The sequence below is a fragment of the Dama dama genome, chromosome 5 (genome assembly GCF_033118175.1).
Source record: "Dama dama isolate Ldn47 chromosome 5, ASM3311817v1, whole genome shotgun sequence".
Classification (NCBI taxonomy): domain Eukaryota; kingdom Metazoa; phylum Chordata; class Mammalia; order Artiodactyla; family Cervidae; genus Dama; species Dama dama.
Genome location: NC_083685.1, coordinates 12,898,024 through 12,908,271, shown reverse-complemented (window position 1 = coordinate 12,908,271; position 10,248 = coordinate 12,898,024).

Below are 10,248 nucleotides of genomic sequence, written 5' to 3'. Positions count from 1 at the left end.
GGAGAAAACAGCACTACAGAAAATTCCCCCACAGTCAAAAATCTCAAATGAATCCCCTCTGTCTCTGAGGTCAATTCTGTGATAGTTTGTTAACCTGATTATTAACAGGTTTGGCTCAGCCTGATGAGAAATCTGTTGTTACCATTTGTCAACCCTGGTGGGGTGACCGGGCAGCCAAGAATCAGCCGGAGATGGGACATTTAGAGCAGATGAAACGAAAATCTGAGCTCTCATTGGTCAAGTTCTGCTGGCCTTGCTTAAGTTGCCTAGCAACCCTACTGAGATGGGTACCATCTCACACCTTTTCCAGGCAAGGACACTGAGGCTGAAGGTGACAACGAGACTTAACCTGGGCCACCTGGTTGGCAATGAGGTAGCCAGGGTGTGAATTGAATTCAGACAATGTACAGAGGTTCAGGACACCTTTAGGATAATCAGACACAGCCTGGACCGGCGCCATGTAGAACCTTGCTGCTTCTCAAAAAGTATAATCCACAGACCAGCAGTAACGCCTTACCAGCGAGTCTGTAATTGTGCAAATTCTCAATCTGCCTTCCCTACTGAGATAGAATTGTGTTCATAACTGGTTTTGGTTGCTGTTTTGTGTCCCTTGATTCTGTGTCTATTTCCATGGCTTTCAACCAGACCTCTGTCATTTCTCATCCAAATCACCCAAACAGCCTTTAATCTGTTCCCTCTCGCTCCTTCTAAACCTTTGCTCCAAATCATTCTAGGGCTCCCCATGGCCTTTGCTTTGAGCACATCCTGATCTGGACACTGCGTTCTGTGACCTCATCTCTCATCTCCCTCCTGGGCTGCAGTCTGCAGCCATGGTCTAGCCTTATCAAGGACTGACCCACCCTGGTATGCGCCCTGCCCCTGGGGCTTTGCTTTTTCTCTTCTCAGGACGGGCTTGGTTTTCTCCCACCCCTGATTCATCTTACCTGCCCGTTGGTTCTCATTTGGGTGTTGCTTCTTCAAGGAAGCGTTCCAGCCCTTTGCGCTTGTCCCATCAGAGGTCTCATCACGTGACCCTGTGGTGCCTGCCTGCTTACTTGTCCCCCTCTAGATTTTAAGCACCTCGAGGGCATAAGTCTTGCCTTCCTCATTCTTGGAAGCTTCCGCACTTAGCCCTAGATCTGGAACTCAGCGCATTCTCTGTAATGGTTCATCGAATCATCTTAAAAGAACTCAAGTGCTGCCCCTTACAGCTGGGCAATTGATGTGAAGGCTCATGGTGCTGCAAGAACCGGCCTCCATAGGATGCTTTAGATATTTTATTTTATTATGCCTTTTTTGGCTGTACCACACAGCCTTTGGGATCTTAGTTTCCCTATCAGGGATCGAACCCGAGCCCCTTGCATTGGAAGCATGGAGTCTTAATGACCCCCAGGAAAGCCCCAGGTCTTTTCTTTTATAACATGCGTTTCATTTTTATGTTTGTTTTTATGACTCATAACTGCATAGGATACACACGGTTTAACCAGTTCTCACAAAGAAAGCACCAGTGTCAGTAACCTGCAGGACACGGTACACCAAATCTCCCTGAGCACTAATTCCTCCTCAAACAAGTAACCACAACCCCAGCTTTTGGGCTAATCCTTCTCTTGCTTTTCTTATAGTATTAACCCCTCTGTCAGCATCCCTAAACAATGTAGTTTAATGTTGCCTCATTTGCTTTTGAACTTTACATAAATGGAATCATGCTTTATGAGTTTCTTGGGTCTGGTTTCTTTCCCTTGATGCTCCATCAGTGAGATACATCCGTTTTGTTCTGGGCCGCAGTGCACCATCTCTTTTTGGCCTTGTCATGAAGCTTGCAGGATCCTAGTTCCCCAACCAGAGATTGAACCCAGGTCCCCTGCAGTGGAATCTCAAGAGTCCTAACCACTGGACCAGCAGGGAAGTCTCACCATCCGTTTTCATTGCTGTGCAGTTGGTTGCATGAATTTGCCGCCCTGCCTCCACTCCACTCTTGGTGGGTTCTTGGGGCTCTTTCTAGCCTGGAGCCATTCTGCGAATGACGTGTGAACAACCTTCCTTGCAACACCTCCTGGTGCGAGTGCACCCGACTTCCTCCAGTTATCACCCCAAAAGTGGAACTAACAGAATTCGGGGTATGTAAATACTCAACACGCCGTCCTCTAATGTGATGGTTACTTACTTACTTAAGGAGTCGCTTAGTCGTGTCTGACTCCATGCGACCCCATGGACTGGAGCCTACCAGGCTCCTCCGTTCCTGAGATTTTCCAGGCAAGAGTACTGGAGTGGGTTGCCATTTCCTTCTCCAGGGGATCTTCCTGACCCAGGGATCGAACCCAGATCTCCTTCATTGCAGGCAGACGCTTTACCATCTGAGCCACCAGGGAAACCCCCTAGTGTGATGGTAAGAGACTTCAATCTTGGTCTCCTGGAACAGAATAGGAGATATCAAGAGTTTCCTTCTCCATGCTATCTCAATCTCTTCATAAAGGCCCATTATAAAGAAAAAAAGAAGAAGAAAGAGAAAGAAGACTTCTAGTCTATAATCTCAAATTGCCCGAGGGGCTTTCTGTTGATCTGCCAGAGGCAGGCGTTTGGGATGGAAGGAAAGGATGGATTCTCTCTTGTCTTTGATGCATATCTGAGTAAGGCTGGAATGGCATTTGAGCTCCTCTGGTGACTTGGAAAGGAAAATTGCTTTGGGGCTTCCCCCGTTTCTCCATAATGAAGGACTTATCCAGTCTCTGAGTTGTATTTTATCATTTTTCTCTCATGGAAATACTTATAGTCCTTTCTAACTATGAAGATGATTTTTACAATCTCAGGAGGAAAAAAAATCAGAACTTTTATACTCTTCCAAAAACTGTAAAAGGGAAATAAAAATTATCATCACCATTGAGAAATACGTGGGTATATGTGTTTGTGAGTGTGAGTGTGTATATATATAATTGGTTCAGTTCAGTTCAGTCACTCAATCATGTCTCACTCTTTGCGACCCCATGGACTGCACCATGCCAGGCTTCCCTGTCCATCAGCAACTCCTGGAGTTTGCTCAAACTCATGTCCATCAAGTTGGTGATGTCATCCAACCATTTCATTCTCCGTCATCTCCTTCTCCCCCTGCTTTCAATCTTTCCCAGCATCAGGGTCTTTTCCAGTGAGTCGGTTCTTTGCATCAGGTGGCCAAAGTATTGGAGCTTCAGCTTCATATTCAGTCCTTCCAATGCATATTCAGGACTGATTTATTTTAGGATGGACTGGTTGGATCTCCTTGCTGTCCAAGGGACTCTCAAGAGTCTTCTCCAACACCACAGTTCAAAAGCATCAATTCTTTGGCGCTCAGCTTTCTTTATGTCCAACTCTCACAGCCTTACATGACTACTGGAAAAACCATAGCTTTGACTAGATGGACCTTTGTCAGTAATGTCTCCACTTTTTAATATGCTGTCTAGGTTTGACATAGCTTTTCTTCCAAGGAGCAAGTGTATATTTAATATATATGTAGATATATACAATACTGGTAAAAATTTGCATGTGGATGGCATATTAGATAATAGAAAGAACTGTCTTGTGATAATGTAAGAGAATGTCCTTGTTTTTAGGAGATACATGCTGATGAAATAAGATGTAAGGCATCCTGATATCAGAAATTTTCTTTCAAGTGGCCCCACAAAAATAATAATCATAACATGAATGGAGATAGAGGTAGGTATGGATATAGATTTCACACACAAGTGAGACCCTACAGTATTTGTCTTTTGCTATCTGACATTTGATTTAGTATGATGCCCCCAAGGTCCATCTATGTTGCTAAAAATGGCAGCATTTTCTTTTCTTTTCTTTTTTTTTGTGTGGCTAAATAATGTTATATTGAATGTAGATACCATATTTTCTTGATCTATTCATCTGTAAATGGACACTTAGGCTGTTTCCATATCTTGTCTATTGTGAATTGTGCTGCAATGAACATGGGGATGCTATGAAGCTAATTATTGTCTTTTGTCTCTTTTATATCAGCCATCCTAACAGATGCAAAGTGATAGCTCATTGTGGTTTTTGAATTGCAGTTCCCTGAGGATTTAGTGATGTTGAGCATCTTTCCATGGACCTGTTAGCCATTTGTATGTCTTCTTTGGAAAACTGCCTCTTCAGATCCTCTGCCCATTTTTAATTAGATTTTCATGATTTTGTATTGAGTTGTGTGAGTTCCTTATACATTTTGGATATTAACCTCTTATCATAGTTTGCAAATATTTTTGTCCCATTCTTTAGGGTGCCTCTTCATTTTGTTGAACTTCTTTTTCAAAATAAAAAGCTAAAAGTGACCTCCAAATCCCACTAAACAAAATAGCCAGTGTTTATATCCGATTAATTTCCTGCACAATCATTTAAGAATTTATATACATATGCACACACACAGTATTGCACGCATGGGATTGTACTACACCTGCTTCTTGTTCAGTCGCTAAGTACTGTTCGACTCTGCAGCGCCGTGGCCGGCAGCACGCCAGGCTTCCCGGTCCCGCTGGCTTGTCACAATTACTTTTTAGTCAGTAATACACTGCTGTTCTTTCTTCGCGTTAATGTCAAGGTCACCCACCCCATGCTTAAAGGTTATTTAGCACATTCTATATATGAACACTCTTTAGTTTACCTTTGGTTGGTTTCCCCTATTCTTGGATTTCTAATTTTTCCAAATTTTGCTGCTATTGTAAACAACACTGAGATGAACATCCTTTTATATAGACCTTTGCCTTTACCTTCCAATAAGTTCGTCAGTATAAGCAAGTACTGTTTTTCTTAAGTTTTAAAACTTTTTAATCAAATTCTCCATTGTGAGATTGTTTTTAATTTTTATAGCAGTATAGTTTAAATTGTATTTTCTTGAAATATGACATATTAATTTTAGGTGTGCAGCATAATGATTTGCTATATGTATAAATTGTCACATGATTAACACCATCACCTCACAGAGTTACACTGTTTTTTCTTGTGATGAGAACTTTTAAGATCTATGCTCCTAACTTTCAAATATACTATTTCAAATACACTATTGTTAGCTATAGTCTGGGCATAGCTATTTTGAATGACTGTTATTGTTTTTGCATCCTTACTCTGTGTGGAATTCTTCACTTGACATCCTCTCATTTGATTTTTTACAACAGTGCCATTGGGTGGATAACTGTTATTATCCATATTTTGAAGATGAGATCAAGGTTTAGCAAGGTTACTGATTTAACTATAGTCACACAGTCAGCTTTATCTATTATAATTTCAGGAGTCTGGGTCTCTGAAAAAAATGACTTAGCTTAAAAGTTAAGATGTACTTGCAGTTTCCTTCTGTGATCAAACCAGGCAAAAGCAACGCTGATTCCACTGAGGTTCTTGAACAACTGTGGCCAGAACTGGGTTGGAGGTGGTGAAGTCCTCCGTTTCTGCTGGAGCTCTACTGCCCCCTGGTGGCAATGCTCTTTCATTGCTTAGATGGTCAGGTTCCATCCCTGAGCTGGGAAGATCCCCTGGAGAAGGAAATGGCAACCCACTCCAGTACTCTTGCCTGGGAAATCCCAGGGACAGAGGAGCCTGGCGGGCTACAGTCCATGGGGTCACAAAAGAGTCAGACACGACTTAGAGAATAAACAATAACAACTCTTAGCAGGGGCCAGTGGTAGTTGAATTCACACTCTTTAGACAAGATCACTAGCAATATTGCAATTATGAAGAAAATATTTTCAAGAACCCTGCACTGAGACTTACATACCCTATCAATACAAGCCTTTCAATGTGGTGATTATCCCCACGTCATAGAGAAGAAACTAGGACTCAGAGGTTAACACGTCAAGGTCATACGGCTCTCTAATGGCAAAACTAACTCAATCTTAGTTGTTTTGTTTTTTTTTTTTTAATTTGTATCTATTTATTTGGCTGCATTGGGTCTGAATGTGACACACAGGCTTAGTAGTTGTGGCGGTGATGGGCTTAGTTGCCCTGCGGCATATGGGATCTTATTTCCCCAAACAGGGATTGAACTGGTGTCTTATGCATTACAAGGCAGATTTTTAACCACTGGTCCCTTGTGGCTCAGCTGCTAAAGAATCCGCCTGCAATGCAGGAGACCTGGGTTCTGATCCCTGGGTTCTTCCCTGGTTGGGAAGATCCCCTAGAGAAGGAAAAGACTACCCACTCCATTATTCTGGCCTAGAGAATTCCACAGTCTGGAGTCACAAAGAGTCAGACGACTGAGCAACTTTCACACCAGGAAAGTCCCTCAACTCTAGTTTTTTGCTGGTGCTTAAGGGGTACTTCTTCCAATCTGGCACAAAACAACATCTTTGAAATGCTTTGGTGAATTTAACCTCCACCCAAAGCACAGAGTATAGTGCAGAGATTGAGGGTGTGGGCTCCAGGGTCTGACAGTCCTAAATCTTAATCCTTCTCTGATGCCTTCTGGTTCTATGAACTTGAGGAAGAAGTTGCCTGATCACTTGGATGCTCATGTGAAAACAGGATGAGTGAACCATACAAGTAAAGCTCAGGGTCTGGTATTTAAGAAGCAGTCAGTAAATCCGAGCTTTGTATCAAAATAATGCAAAGACTGAGGATCAGAGTTGTGAATTCAAAATGGCGAGAGTCAGCATTCTGGATTGTGGTCCTAGCTCTGATACTGACAAGATGCAAGCAGGTCCCTTGCTCTCAAACTCTTGTTTCCTCTTCCATTCAAGGCATTCTTGCAAAAGCTATTTACTGATTTATACCCACTGGTCTTGGTCTCAAATCAGAACCTGAGCCTCAAAGTTTCCTCATCTCTCCAATAGGGGCAAAAATGACAACTTTTCACAGTATTCTTACAAGGCGGCAAATATGATGGTGCTATATAGGTGGACGGTTCTGTTAATAATAGAGGTATTGGAGGCCTGCTTTCAGCAATCAAGGAGCTTGAGATCTCCTGAGGGAGCAAAAAAGACTTAAACTGATGACTAAATGTTTTTTGAACACTTAATATTTGCCAAGCACTTTTCTCCGAGCTTGCGAACAACTCATTTGATGCTTACATTAGCTTTTTGAAGGAGGTCATTTTACTGGGTGATATAAATAAAGAGGGGACCATGTGATTCAGATCTAGCCAATCACAGTTGTCCACATCCTAGCCTCCGTCATTGGTTCAGTGAAGGCCATAAAACCCAAGTCTAACCAATCAGATCCTTTCCTGGCAACAGTGTCTCTGGATGCTGAAAGAAAAAAATTTCTCTTAACTCCCCAGGGCTGGGGTGATGTCAGCCCAGCCTAAAGCTTTTTGGGGTGATGCTGTGCCCTGGAAGAAGCCAGGTAAACTGCATGAGAACGAGGCTAATGCAGAGAGGAGAGGGATGGAAGAGTTGAGACCAGCTGATATTATTTGCATCTCAGTGTCCATTTTTTCTCTTTCCATAAAGGAACCAGTGAATCCTAATTTTTTCTTAAACTATCTGTTGGGAGTCTGTCATTTACAACCAAAATGGTCCTCACCAATGCACATACAGAAATAATAGTTATGGCCACCAATATACTATTGATCATTATGACTTCATATGTGCTGGCATTTGACATGATTTTTGTGATGAGTTGAATGTGTCCCTCCAGAGCCCCCTTTGTACCATTTGTATTTTGAAGCCCTAACATCCAGTGTGATGGTATTGGGTGGTAATCAGGATTAAATGAGGTCATGAGGGTGTAGTCTCCCAAGATGGGAATTGTGCCCATTTAAGAAGAGGAAGGTGGAGAGATTTCTCTCCTTGCATACACACTCAGGAAAGGTTGTGTGAGGACCCAGAGAGAAGGTGGCAATCTGCAAGCCAGAAAGAGAGCCCTTGCCCAGATCTGAATCCGCCATGACCCTGGATCTTGAATTTTTTCCTGCTTCCAGAGCTTCAATAAATAAGTGCCTATTGTTCAAGCCACCTAGTCTATGGTATTTTGTTATAGGAGCCCGAGCTGATTAAGAGAGTCTTCAAGATTCAAACAGCATCCTCTCTGCAAACTCTTCTTGGGTTCATCCCAGGTGAAATTAGTCACTTTATGATAAATGCATTTTACGTCATCATCGTCATTATGTTTTTATTCTATAGAATTGTAAGGTCAGATGTCCCTTTACTTTATGTCTTCTGTTTTGCTCACAATTGCCTCCACATGTTTTACCCTCCCCTCCCCATTTATATGGTTTCCCTGGTGGCTCAGACGGTAAAGAATCTGCCTGCAAATTGGGCTTCCCACGTGACTCAGTGGCAAAAAGTCTACCTGCCAGTGCAGGTGATGAAAGAGACTTGGGTTCAGTCCCTGGGTCAGGAAGATCCCCTGGAGGAGGAAATGGCAACCCACTCCAGTATTCTTGGCTGGAACATCCTGTGGACAGAGGAACCTGACAGATTACAGTCCACAGGAGAGCAAAGAGTCGGACATGACTGAGCACCACCATCATATCCCATTCATATGGGGAGTTAGCCTAGCAGTCATTAATATAAAGAACAGCAGCTTCTGAGCCAGACAGAACTGAGTTCAAATTCCACCTCTTCTGTTTCTTAGCTCATTGACTTGACTCAGAAATCTGAGTCTCGGATTTCTCACCATCAGTTGGACATAGTAAGGGTATAGGCTACATGAGATTAGTGTAAAATTAAACCGTGGCAAAGTGTTAAGTTCACAATCATTGTTAGTGAATTCTTTAACGCTTTATCTTGTGAGGTTATTTCTTGGTATGTGTTTGAGCTTGTGGTCAGCGTTCAATGGAGCGGGTGAGTTGGAAGAAAAGCTCCGTTTGAATTTTCCCATCATAAACCTCAATCTAGGTTAATCAGCATTTACATATCAGAGGCTCAGCATAAGCCACCATTCATCCCCAGAGATGAAGGAATTCCCATAAAATCTTAGGTCTCCAAACAAACGTCTTCCCACACTCAGCACATCCTCTTCCCACAATCTTGGGCCTCTCTGAGGAATACAGTTGTAGGGGGAAGGACATGAATGAGTCCTACTGTGGAGGGATGGTTTGCAAGATACTACATGCTGGATTCTTATTTTGGAAAATAAAGACTTCATACAGTGAAACGTCTATGTCTGCTTAATTTGGTCTGGGGGGCTCTCCTTTGGGTACTATAGCCCTGAATAATCTTGATTCTTCCCAGTCTCATCTTGGGTAGGTGTTCCTCATCAAAAACATGTGGGTTCAGGACTTGCCTGGTGGTCCGATGGTTAAGAATCCACCTGCCAATGCAGAGGACATGAGTTCAATCTCTAGTCCGGGAAGATCCCATGTGCCAAGGGGCAACTAAGGCCCTGCACCACGACTACTTAGCCTGTGTGCTCTAGAGACTGTGCTCCATGACAAAAGAGGCCACCACAACAAGAAGACCAAGCATTGCAACTAGAGAGTAGCCCCCACTGTTCGCAACTAGAGAAAAGCCTGGAGCAAAGAAAGCCCAGTGCAACCAAAAATAAATAAATTAAATTAAAAAAATTTTTTTAAAAGCATGTTGAGTTCTGCAGCCAGAGACTTGAGCAGGAATTCTGACTTCTCCGCTCACCTGCCACGTGATCTTCATTGTCATCTTACCCCCTCAAGTCCTACCTCGACATCTATAACACAGGCATACATACCTAGCACAGCTGTTGTTTAAAGATTAAATTAGCCAATATCTTTGCCAAGCGCTTGATATCTTGTGTTCCAGGTTTTTATGGCTTTGGGGCAAACTACATGAAAATGTAGTGGCTTAAAATAGCAACATTAAAAAGCTAAAAATAAAACCACCATATGACCCAGCAATCCCCCTACTGGGCATGTACTCTGAAAAAAACATAATTCAAAAAGACACATGACCCATACGTACTGTAGCACTATTTATAGCCAGGACATGAAAGCAACCTAAATGTTCACCAGCAGATGAATGGATAATTGGATGCAGTACATGTACACAATAGAATATTAATCAACCATTAAAAGGAACAAAACTGGGTCATTTGTAGAGATGTGGATGGGCCTAGAGTCCGTCATAGAATCAGACAAACCGAGGTCAGTGGTCAAAACACTTCCATGTTCCTCTTGGTGTGATTTGAGCTTCCTTGCAACATGGCTGCTGGGTTTGAAGAGTGGATTTCCCAAAAGCAAGAAGACCTGCTCAGGTTCAAGAGGAGGAGAAATTGTCCTACCTCTTGATGGGGGGCTGCCAAGGCTCTAGAAGAGAATGTGTGGCCAGAAATAGTGCCATGGCCTTTTGGGGAGAAATACAAATTGCT